Genomic DNA, 12,800 nt, shown 5'->3' on the forward strand with positions numbered 1-12,800 from the left:
AAATAAGCTTGGGATATCTCATCGTGTTTCTTGCCCACATACACATCAGCAGAACGGTGCCGTTGAGCGCAAGCACCGTCACATAGTTGAAGCTGGCCTTACACTTCTTGCTCATGCTTCCGTGCCGTTTCGGTTTTGGAGTGATGCTTTTACCACTACTTGTTTTTTGATTAATCGAACTCCTACTCGAGTATTAAAAATGAAGACACCGCTTGAACTGTTGTTTAACGAACTTCCTGACTATACTTTCCTCAAGGTTTTTGGTTGTGCTTGTTGGCCGCACCTTCGGCCCTACAACAGTCGCAAGCTTGAGTTTCGCTCCAAAAAGTGCGTCTTCCTTGGGTATAGTGCTCTTCACAAAGGCTACAAATGTCTCCATGTTCCAACAAATAGAGTCTATATCTCCCATGATGTCGTGTTCGACGAAAATCTGTTTCCTTTTTCGAATATGCCACCTTCCCCAACGTTGTCATCACCCACTAATATTTCTTGTGTTTCGCCTGATCAACTTGAGGATGTTGCATATTCGCCTGTGCTATTACCTAACCACGGTGCAGGTACGGGGCGTGGCGCTCGCCTCGAGCTTCTTGCCGAACAGGAGCTGCCCGGACCTGCTTCTGATGACCGCGACGTTGATCGCTGCATGGGCCATGCAGCAGGCGCACGTCCCGAGGCCGCCTCTTCGGCTCCTCCTGGCCCAGCCGTTACGTCGCCCGTGCGGCTGGCTGGATCTGGGTCTCCCATGCATCCCGCCTCGCCTGTGCGGTCTTCATCACCCACGTCATCACCGCCCGCCTCATCTAGGCCGGCCTCCCCTGTGCTAGCCTCGTTCGTGCCCGCCTCGCCCGGTTCCGCTTCTCCGCCTGGGCCAGACTCGCCAGCATCTGCCTCACCTGCGGCCTCGCCGCTCGGGAGCCCGTCTCTTGCATCATCGCCTGCCTCTGCTGACGAGGTAGTTGATGACCCGCCTCCAGCTCCTCTGGTCCTTCGGCTGCATACACGTAGCCGGAGCGGTATTCACCGGCCCAAGGTACGCAAAGATGGCACTATTGCATGGATTGCTGCTTGCTTGGCTCAAGCGTAGTCTGATCCTACTGCGGAACCTCGACACTATCAAGCAGCGATGAGTATACCTCACTGGCGTGCTGCTATGGACCTCGAGATTCAGGCTCTTCGTCAGAATGGCACCTGGCAGCTGGTCTCTCCCCGTCCATGTATCAACATCATTGATTCTAAATGGGGTTTCAAGGTCAAACGACATGAAGATGGTTCTATTGAGCGGTACAAGGCTCGGCTGGTTGCTAAGGGCTTCAAGCAACGGTATGGTCTTGACTACGAGGATACCTTCAGTCCCATTGTTAAGCCAACCACTATTCGTCTGCTTCTGTCGCTCGCTGTCACACGAGGTTGGTCCCTTCGTCAGTTGGACGGTCAGAATGCGTTTCTGCACAGTGTTCTTTAGGAGGAGGTCTACATGCGTCAGCCCCCTGGGTATGTTGACCCTGATCGTCCTCAGCATCTTTGTCGCTTGGTGAAAGCGCTCTATGGTCTCAAACAGGCGCCCCATGCTTGGTATGCTCGTCTGGGTTCTGCACTTCGTGCTCATGGATTTGTGCCCTCCACTGCTGATACTTCAATGTTTATTCTTCAGCGACCGGAAGTCACTATGTACATTCTGATCTATGTTGATGATATCATCCTTGTCAGCTCCTCTGTTGCGGCGACTGATTGTTTGATTCTGGCTCTCAGTTCTGATTTTGCTGTCAAGGATCTAGGAAAACTTCACTATTTTCTTGGCCTGGAAGTCACATATCCACCAGATGGTCTTGCTCTCTCTCGGCAGAAGTACTCTCAGGATCTCTTGCGGCGTGCTGGCATGTTGGAGTGCAAGGCTGCTACTACTTCCATGTCATCCACTGAGATTATTTCTGCTACTGATGGGACTCTCCTTTCTGCTGATGATGCTACAAAGTACAGAAGCCTTGTTGGGGCTCTTCAGTACCTTACCATCACACGGCCTGATCTTTCATATGCAGTTAACCGTGTCTGTCAGTATCTTCATACCCCTCGAGAGCCTCACTTGACTGCTGTCAAGCGTATTCTGCGTTATGTTCGCTCCACTACCTCTTATGGACTTCATCTCCGGTCGGCGCCCTCTAGTATGCTCTCGGTCTTCAGTGATGCAGACTGGGCTGGTAACCCAGATGACCGGCGATCCACGGAGGGGTATGCAGTATTCTCTGGACCTAATCTAATCGCCTGGAGTGCTCGGAAGCAGTCTACAATTTCTCGGAGTAGTACTGAAGCTGAGTACAAGGCAATTGCTGATGCCACTGCTGAGCTTATTTGGGTCCAGTCCCTTCTTCGAGAATTGAAGATCTCTCATAGTCAGCCTCATATCCTTTGGTGTGACAACATCGGTGCTACACACCTCTCATCAAATCCGGTATTTCATGCCCGAACGAAACACATCGAAGTTGATTATCATTTTGTGAGAGAACGTGTTGCACAGAAGTTCATGCAGATCAAGTTCATCTCCTCCAAGGATCAACTTGCTGGTATCTTTACCAAACCATTGTCTCTTCCTTTGTTTATAGGCTGTAAACGCAATCTTAACTTACTGAGTACCGCAGGCCACAGTTAAGATTGAGGGGGGGTGTTAGACTGTATATTGTACGACAACTGTATTTGTATCTGTATTGTACCTCTTGGTACCTTATATAAAGTGATAGGCCACGCACCAGATGTGTTAAGCCAGTTTCCACCGAATCACAGTTTAACAGCGCCGTGTGCTCAAAATGCGCCGGTTCACGACCATTGCGCTATATGACGGACCAATCGAAGTCGGTCGTCTACTACTCCTAGTATTGCCTACAGTTCGGAAAGACGTGCACGAGCTGGGTTCCGACACCGCACAGTCTCTTCCAAATGGGCGTTCTACAAACGCGAATGCGGTCTGGTCAGTGAAGCACGTACGAAACCGGCGACGTCCATCGCGCACGTTGTTCGCCGTGCTGCAGCCGTGTCCGCCTCCGTCCGTCGCATGCTCAACTGTCGATGATCGTGACCGTGGCGGCAAACCTTCGGCGCTGGCACGTAGCACCGTTCTATTCTACGGTGCGAGAATTCCAACGCCAGTCCCGGCCGGCGGCGCGGGCCGACCTGGCCGGATCCGGTGACCGAGATGGTCCACCGGAATTGTCTTCTCTATGGTCTCTCTCCGGCGAACGCACTCTACGTCGCTCGATCAGATCACTGTAGGAGTGGTTAACATCCCGCCCACCCCGGCTGCGATCAGGAGATGCACATGTGTCTGCGTTTGTGTTTGGCCACGAGGCTTTGCTTGTTAGCAGGCGATGCAGCCCGTACACACGCACGTGTGCACCGTTTTGCTCGCTTGAAGAAGCATGCACGCTTCCATCCACGGCGTTTCATTCGACTGTCCAAGGCTAATTCATCCACTACCCATGTCTAATTAATTCATCCCTGTCAAGCAAAACCGCCCGTATCCATAAACGTGAAATACGTATCATGGATTTTCCCTTGGCTTAGATTTAATTCAAACCCCTAGAAAATTCATGGAGGACCTCTTTGATTCAAATGGTTTTTGGAGTACTGGAATCCTGAGGTGCTCTCTTTTTGAACATGGAGTGTGTGAGCTCGAGCTCACAGGAGCTCTGAATAAAAATCCAAAAAATATAGTAGTTTATTTTTCTTTTAACTTTTTTTTGCAAGAAACATTGATGTTTTTTCCTATGTGCGTGCAAATTTTCAGGAGGGAATCACATTTCTTGCAGTGAAGGAAAAAACACGATGCTCCAAAAAGAGTGTTTTGGAGGTATGTTGGAGCATCAATTTTTTGGTTTTGTCCACACCTCCACAAATGTGATTCCATTGGGAAAATTCGCATGGATGTAGGAAAAACATCAATGTTTGTTGCCAAATTTATTTTTGATTCTTTTAGTACTTTCAAAACTTGTGGTTCATCTGAGCTCCTATGAGCTCGAGCTAACAATAGCACTTTCGTCTCTTTCTTTAGTTTCCCTCTTCTTCTCGTTTTATCACTCTTTGAACATGTTGCTTCTCCTGGTTGTTGTTGTTGTTGGTGTGGTGCCTTGCATCTATATATAAAGCGGGGTAAAACACTTTTTTGTTTAGACCCTAACTAGCTAGGTTTGTTAAAAAGCAAATCCGAGGAAGTTCGATTCTCATGATTATGGGAGAGTCGGCAAAAAGAGCTGGGCCCCAATAGGAAATCTAGTATCAACTCAAGCATTTTGAAGAAAATCTTATCTACGGTCTCTGTGATGCAATCAAACAAACTCAAATACTAAGGTATTTGAAGGGACTTGACATTCCAATCATGTTTTTTCTTCTTTTATTCTTGCGTTTTTAAAATAATGTGAATCAAAGAGGTACTCTTGGTTTAAGCATGCAAATGGGGAAGTTTGTCTCCAGGAGATTCCAAATGGTCAGGATGAATTACTAATCCAGTGTATTTCTTGCTGCATTATCTTATCCTAAACCCATCAAATGTCTATTAATATCGGCCAAAACCAACTCATCCACTTCCCTTGTGTAATTAATTTGCCCATGGTTGGATAGACCTTCCTTTTAAAAAAAATTGATCGGTGCTCCCTCCGTTTTTATTTAGTCTGCGTATTAGCTTTGGTCAAAATCAAGCTTTGTAAATTTCGATAAAGTTTATAAACAAAAATACTAACATATACAATAACAAATCAATACCATTATATTCATTGTTTAATGTACTTTCATATCATATACTCCCTCCGTTCCTAAATACTATAAGTCTTTTAGAAATTTCACTATGAACTACATACGAATGTATGTAGACGTAGTTTAGAGTGTAGACTCACTCATTTTGCTCCGTATATAGTCTCTTATTGGAATCTCTAAAAAGACTTATATTTAAGAATGGAGGGAGTATATTTGTTATGGTAAATGTTTATATTATTTTTTATAAATTTGATTAAACTTTACAAAGTTTGACTTCAGCCACATCTAATATGTGGAGTAAATAAAGCAGAGGGAGTAGGATTTTGTACGTGCACTCTAATGTAGTAAAACATTTTAAAAGGCTGACGAAATCATCGAAGAATGCAATCATTCATTCACTCGTAGCATGAAATACGTCCAATTGTAGAAAAACATGATGAAAGGCGTATCTTTGTAACGTCATCCTTTATAAGCACCCTCGCCGTCTGCTCAGATTTACTAATTTATTTCCTAATTAACCCACTGATTAACTACAAACTAATGACGCCAACCCAAAATTAGCAGCACGATTTTGATTTTTGTTGCACCAAAGGGCCCAGAAGCAGCCAAAAGAGGCAGCGCCCAGATTATTCGCTTGCGCCTTTATAAGCACCCTCGCCGTCCGTAGGACGGAGACCAGCACCCCAGCACAGCAAAGCGGAACCCCAAGAACAGAGGCCAGAGCGGACCATGGTTCACGGCGGAGAGGAGGCGCTGAGGCGGCAGTACGCCATCGGCGACGAGATCGGGCGCGGCCGCTTCGGCACGGTGCGCCGCTGCCACTCCAACGCCACGGGGGAGGCGCTGGCCGTGAAGACCACGCCCAAGGCGCCGCTGCGGGACGCTCTCGACCTGGCCCTCGTGGAGCAGGAGCCCAAGCTGCACCTCCTCGCCTCCTCACCGCCCTGCAGCCCGCACGTGGTCGCGCTCCACGCCGCCTTCGACGACGCGGACGCCGTCCACCTCGTCGTCGACCTCTGCGCCGGCGGGGACCTCCTCTCCCTCCTCTCAGCCCGCGGCGGCCGCCTCCCCGAGCGCGAGGCCGCGCAGCCCGCGACGTCAAGCCCGACAACCTGCTCTTCGACGCCGCCACCGGCGCGCTCAAGCTCGCCGACTTCGGCTCCGCGGGGTGGTTCGGGGACGGGCGCCGGATGATCGGGCTCGTCGGCACGCCGTACTACGTGGCGCCCGAGGTGGTGGCCGGCAGGGAGTACGGCAAGAAGGTGGACGTGTGGAGCGCCGGGGTGGTGCTCTACGTGATGCTCTCCGGCACCGTGCCCTTCTACGGCGCCACCGCCCCGGAGATCTTCGAGGCCGTGCTCCGCGGCAACCTCCGCTTCCCGCCGCGCGCCTTCGCCGGCGTCTCGCCCGAGGCCAAGGACCTGATGCGCCGCATGCTCTGCAAGGACGTCTCCCGCAGGCTCTCCGCCGAACAAGTCCTCAGTAAGCAGCAACCCTGTCCCTGACAGATCCACTGAAACAAAAACGCTCGCCGTCGTTGGACTTCTTGGCTGACGTTTCTGCATCGGGTGGTGATTTCCGCAGGGCATCCGTGGTTCGCGAGCTGCGGTGGAAATGCGGTGGCAGGCTGAAGAAATCGATCTACCAACATGCTGGACGCGCTCCGTCCTAGTGTAGATAGAAGATGTTCGACGACTCGATTTCTCCGGCAAATCGGCGATGGACAGAAGTAGCGGCGGTGCCGGAGTTGGAGTTAAGCCAGTAGAACTGGCGCTAGTTGCTTCCGTGATCCTTCAGGGCGAGAGATGGGTCTGTGGTGGAGCTGGAATTGCAGAAGCTTTCACCCGAGTGGGCCTGAACCTGTTTGTTCATCGTGTTTGTTGTGAACCAACCTCTGTAGTAGTCCTTGTAGTTCCAGATACAGTCTTGTTCAGTTCTAGCTGAAGAACAAGAGAGGATTAGTACCTAGTACTCCCTCCGTCCGGAAATATTTGTCATTAAAATGAATAAAAGGGAATGTATTTAGATGTATATTAGTTCTACATACATCCCTTTCATTCATTTTGATGACAAGTATTTTCGGACGGAGGGAGTACTGATTAGTAAGCAGAGTTTGTTGAGAAGAAAGAAAAGAAAAGGAAACAAAAATATCTGCAAGTTTTTGTATATATTACTGCGTGCTGCTTCGGTTTAAAGTTACCATCAATCTTGGGCGTTTCCACAACACTCTTACTGGTTTGTTCCCAAATGAACACCAACTAAAAGTCTGCATGCTTGTGATGTCTTGTCTTCTCACGGGGATGAACATTTGGTGACTGCCCTGCTGACGATGCTGATGAGCATGATTCCCGTGGTTTCATTTGCTGCTTCTGCACTTTCTGCAGCATTATAATGCGAGCATTACCAACCGGGTTTTGCAATCACATACATGATGATGGCTGATTCGAGTGCCTACCAGAACACACTTTTACTACTACTTCAGAAAAAAGGGGAAAAACTGAAACCACTGTGCCATCATCATGCATCTACCTAGACCATCAATTTTTTTTTGCCACATTTTTCACGGATGTCATTTCATGATGTAATTTTGCGAGACAACAAACCTTTTGTCCATGTTTCACACAAAAAAATAAAAATAAATCAATATTTTTTTTCAATTTTCTTTGATTTTACTGTTCAGCCAAGCTCACATGAGCTCGGGCTTGGAACAACACTTTTGATCTAAAAACATCTTATAGTAGTTAGTGATGTAAAACGTTTTACAAAGTAAAATCCATAGGTTCCCTGCCTCTTCCCCAAGAAAAGTCTAGAATTCCCCTGCCTCCCGTCGGCTCCGGCGTCGGTCTGCCTTGTCTCCGGTGGCCTTAGGGCCATGGCGACATAGTGGATCTCGGCCCTTGCCGACCGGAGGGCTATGTTTTCAGTTGTTTCTTCGCGTTTTGTTAAGGTTTGTGTCCTGCTCAGGAAGATGAGACTGCGCCGTCTCCCTGAAGATGGAATAAGATTCTCCTTGCCTATCCCCCATCCCGATGGTGTGTCTAGTATCATTGGTGGGCATGCGAAGGTGTGTCTCCGGTGGATCTGTCCTTGCTGGATTTGCTCGCATCTGATCGTAGTTCATCTACATTCATGTGTTTTGAGGTTGGATCCTTCCGACCTACGGCACTCTTCATCGGAAGTGGCTGTTGTTCTGCTGCGCTGGTCCTATGGGGCCTTAACACGACAACTTCTCGACTGACTACTACAACAAGTTTTGCCCGCCTCCGGCGAGGGAGGGGCAATTATGGTTGCACGCCTTCGGCTCACTTCAGTTCTTGTAGTCGTCGCTACGTGGTCTATGGATCTGGATGTAATAGTTATTATTTCTAGTGTTTGTTGTACTGTCATGATTGAAGATGAATAGATTGAAAGTTTTTTTTGGAGAAAAAGTGATGTAAAATATTTTATATTAGTTTATGTTGGGAGTAACTTTTTTGTCTGCTGGATAATATTGTCTTTCTAGGTGATGGACACCTTGCACCAAGCATGATTTGATTCATTTTTTAGGGAAATGACATCATGGTGGTTTATATTTCACGTGATAACAATGATACATCGTTTGTCAATACATCTAGCAGAAAATCTGGAGGCTCCGATTTCCAGACAATAGTTCAAGAGACCTCCGAATTCCTAGCCAGCAAACATGCCACCATATTAGTTTCCCAAGGACAATGAGAAAACACTATATAAATAAAATTACGAGCTAAGAAAGAGCATTCTTTATAAATTGCTGCTGCCGGTCCAAGCGAATTTCCTCCATTTTGCTTGACTTCAATGACTTCCATGCAATCGCACGCCTTCCACGCATAGCTTGTTGCATCCAATTTCAACAAAAGGGATGTTGATGCATTTTGAGTTGCGGAGGAGATCCAATGGCATCGCTGCCGTGTATGCATGATAGAAGCAAACTCACACCAAACGTTTGGCTTTTGTACGTGGTGCCAAGTTAGACTAGCTACTTCCATCTCAAAAAAAAAAAAAGTTAGACTAGCTACTACTACCCGCATGCTCGATGAGGTCATCAGCAGACCGGCCGGATTTAACCATTGGCCGTACGTAGGCTAATCAATATCATAGTGTAATTTCTTTGCGTTGATATTTTATAAGCCGGTAGTCGTGGCCGGCCCTGTTCTTCCTCGGTTCCTCCAGACCTTGTGCATCGGTCGTCGGAAGGAATGACCCAATGGCCGTGCGTGACCACGACTCCTCTGTTGTTCCGGTCACGCGACCTGGAAGCTGCAACTTAATCGGACCGGACCTGTAATTTCTTCGTTTCAACAGGATGAGGTGAAAAGCTCCTGCATTTTCAGCTTCACGAGAGACCTCTCAACCTAGCAGCACTAGTTCTACTTACTGAACTCCAGCACAAACACCGCCTCTGTCCATCGTCAGTTTGCCGAAAATTAACAGGGCAAAAACTGGGTCTGTCATATTCACAAAAGTGAACGAACCGCTTGAGGGACGATGTCGAGCATTTTTGTTTCAGGGTATCAAATCGGTTGGTGGGCCGGGGTTGGCGGTTGAGGGGGGAATCAAACCGATCTCTTCAGCAATACCCAGCTTCTTCTTCGCGTACTCATAATACGTCTTGGGTTTTGTAACCTGAAAGTATTGTCAATTTAGCCTCCACATAAGCAGAATGAATTCCGACGGGTGTGCATTAAATTAAAAGCCAGAAAGGATTGAGGCACATCAAACATCTTGGCAAGAAAAAGAAGCCACTCACAATCTTTTTAACGGTGTCCTTGATCAACTTATTAACATCATGGCCTTCCTGAGCCTACAAGCAAACGCAAATTGCTTCAGTGTGAAGAAACATCCCAATTAGACTTTGACCTCAGGAAAATGAAGGGTTACCTTCTCAACAATGCGATCCAAGTGGGGCTTATACTGGACAACCAATATACAAAAGAATTAGACGCACATTAGAATTTTTTTGGGGCCGAGATCAAAACCAAAAAGCAAGAGAGATGCAGTAACAAAATATGCGAAGAAAGGCAACCTACACGCTCTTCGATCAGAGGTAGGTTTGGTTCAAACTCAGCTCTGCATGGAAAAATGAACACGGTATTGCCTCTGTCGAAGACCTGCCTCAACGCATCCTTGAAATCCATCTAAGCGGTGTTGGAAAAACCCAATGTCTCTGTCATTAAGCATATAAAGCTAGAATAGACAGAGGAGAGGAAACACAACTCCCCTCCCTTGTTTAGCGTGTTCACTTTTAAAAAAAAGTTTAGCATACTGAGGTAAGAATCAAACCTTTTGCTCGGCAACCGAGTAAATTGCCAAAACCCACCACAATTGCGTCGTGCAATGCCAAAAATCACCGTTTTCATAAAAGTTTGCCAAAAACACCTATTTTGAGCAATTGTGGTGGTTTTTGGCAAACTATTTTTTTAACAAAAGCTTAGCATACTGAGGTAAGAATCAAACCTTTTGCTCGGCAACCAGCTGCCACATGTCAAAAAAGGAAACTAATATAGTATTTATCCCTACTGTAACCAAGCCACATGCGATGCACGAATTCCTGAATGAAAAATAAAAGACTATCAAACACCGTCGTAATTTGCAGTGCCAATTTAATTGACAACTGACAGAAGGGCATTACAGTTAAGCCTGAGCGAATTAAATGCTTGTAAACATGGGAATAGCCTTCTGCGATTTTCAGTCCATGATAAAACAGCAGCTTCCAATGGCCTAGCTCCTAAACATTGAAACACGCTTTAGGATGTGGCGCGCGAGACTACCGCATCAAAGACATACAATTAACCTATTAACCACAAGAGACTTTTGGGGAATGCTTACCTTACGGGACCTGCGTGTCAAATACAATTCAATCAACTGCACGTACGCGACAAAAAAGCAAATCAGAACATGGTGAGATATAACGAGCTACAATCGATCACGTTGTGCACACCTCGGTTTTACTTGACAATTCTTCCCAGAACTGGACAAATTCTTGATCACCCTCGAGGGTACTACATGTTTTGTGGTAGTATTCCCAGTCTTCAAACTCACCCTGCACAATGAAAAAATTATCAGTAGCACATTTATTATTGCTAGCTACATATATGTGCCATGAACAGTAGTTCTGCAACCAATGCTAACCTATGACTAACATATACTCCCTCCGTTCCTAAATACTTGTCTTTCTAGGCATTTCAACAAGTGACTACATACGGAGCAAAATGAGTGAATCTACACTCTAAAATATGTCTACATACATCCGTATGTAGTAGTCATTTGAAATTTCAAGAAAGACAAATATTTAGGAACGGAGGAAGTATTGTTCTTTTCTAGATTTCCTACTGTACTAACTCAGCCATTTGATCAGTTCAAGTGGGCACATGGAGAAAAAATTCTTTGCATGGACTAGAGACACGTAAGCAAGACACCAATGACCAATCTACGCCACGACTGGTGATTAAGTAAAGATAATTCTACAAGCGCAGCTATACCATCCTCACAGAAGTTGTACAGTCCCAGTCTCAGGCGTGTAATACAAGCCTTACATAGCTCACCTTAGCAACAATTAAATCCATTTCTAAACTGCGCGAAGGTTTATATTTTAGAACGATGTGTTATATATGTGGCACTCTGCAAGGGCTGTTATCTATTTACATGGTTTGCAAGCAAAATAGGGACACCGGTGCAAAGATTTCAGAAACAGTAAGGGCAATGCCTGGCCACGCCAAATTGTGCGTTATAATGCAACAGTTTACAGCACACAGCAGTAAGGACAGAAACAGAATGAGAAAGCAGCTTATACTAAGGAAGAAATAGAATCTTCTTTTTTTTTTGAAACAGAGGCAAAAGATTTGCCTCATTCATTAATTAAGAAGGAGAGTTTTGAGTACATGAGAACCGGCTTTACAACATAGCCCATCAACAAAAGGTGCAAACGAATTACTCTCGCGGCATGATGATGCTCAGATGTCTAGCCCCCGCGGTGACCCACGTCCTGGCCTCCTCCTGGATGAGTTTTAGGATGTAGTGTGGCGGCGTCGATTTCTTCTAGAAGACTCTAGCGTTTCTCTCATTCCAGATGACCCAACATACAAACATGGTGAGTGAGGCCATGGCCTTCCTGTTTGTTGTATTTGGTTTGGACATGCTTGTCCACCAACACTTGATGTTGCGTTCCGTCCCCCAACTATTCATCTCCAGCGCCCCAAGTCCAAGCCATGCTTTGACCATTCTCCAAATACGCCGGGTAAACCGGCATTTAAAGAAGAGGTGACCGGATATCTTGTTGGCCCTCCTGCAAAGGGCGCATAGGCCACAATTCTCCCAACCCCTCTTCTGCAGCCTATCCGCAGTCCATATCCTGTTTTGGATGGCCAACCACGAGAAGAACTTGACCTTGGGAGGCGCCCAAACCTTCCAGATGGTCTTGTTCATGACTGTGGAGGTGGAGCCCAAGAATTGTGCCCTATAAGCAGAGCCTGCTGAGTATTCTCCATTTGCCTCAAATTTCCAAGTGATGTCGTCGTCAACGTCCATTTGTAATTGTATGCCTAGAAGCCGCACCCAGAGATCAACAAACTGGACAATGTGCCCCACCGTGAGGTCGGTAGAAGGGTTAATCTTGTGCACCCAAGCCTTGTCGCGCATGGCCTCCCTCACGCACCATTTTTTTCGCTTGCAGGCCGCAAAAATGAGTGGGGCAATATCCTTTGGCCTTTTCCCTCCTAACCATGGCGCTTCCCAGAAAGGTGTCTTCCCTCCATTGCCCAAGGTGATGACTGTGGATGCGTAGAAAAGGTTCATATCCACCTCGGAGCATGGGTTGCCCAGGCCAACCCACAACTTAGACGGGTCCTTCCATGCCATCCAAGGCCATCTCAGCCTGAGAGCTCTCGCAAATTTCCCCAAGTGGAGTATGCCAATCCCACCGAGCTGTGTAGGGCGGCAGACTGTCTCCCAATTGACCTTGCATTTTGCTCCTGTAGTTGTGTCGCTAGCTGACCACAAAAATGCCCGCTCAATCTTGTTGATGCTTTTCAGCACACCAGGGGGGACTG

At 47.0% G+C, this 12,800-nt stretch overlaps 1 pseudogene; it reads left to right on the forward strand.

Annotated features, from left to right (window-relative positions):
* The first annotated feature begins 5,434 nt into the window (after positions 1–5,434).
* Positions 5,435–6,768, forward strand: LOC119320136 (annotated as a pseudogene).
* Positions 6,769–12,800: the final 6,032 nt, after the last annotated feature.

Source organism: Triticum dicoccoides, chromosome 6B (assembly GCF_002162155.2).
Source record: "Triticum dicoccoides isolate Atlit2015 ecotype Zavitan chromosome 6B, WEW_v2.0, whole genome shotgun sequence".
Lineage (NCBI taxonomy): Eukaryota > Viridiplantae > Streptophyta > Magnoliopsida > Poales > Poaceae > Triticum > Triticum dicoccoides.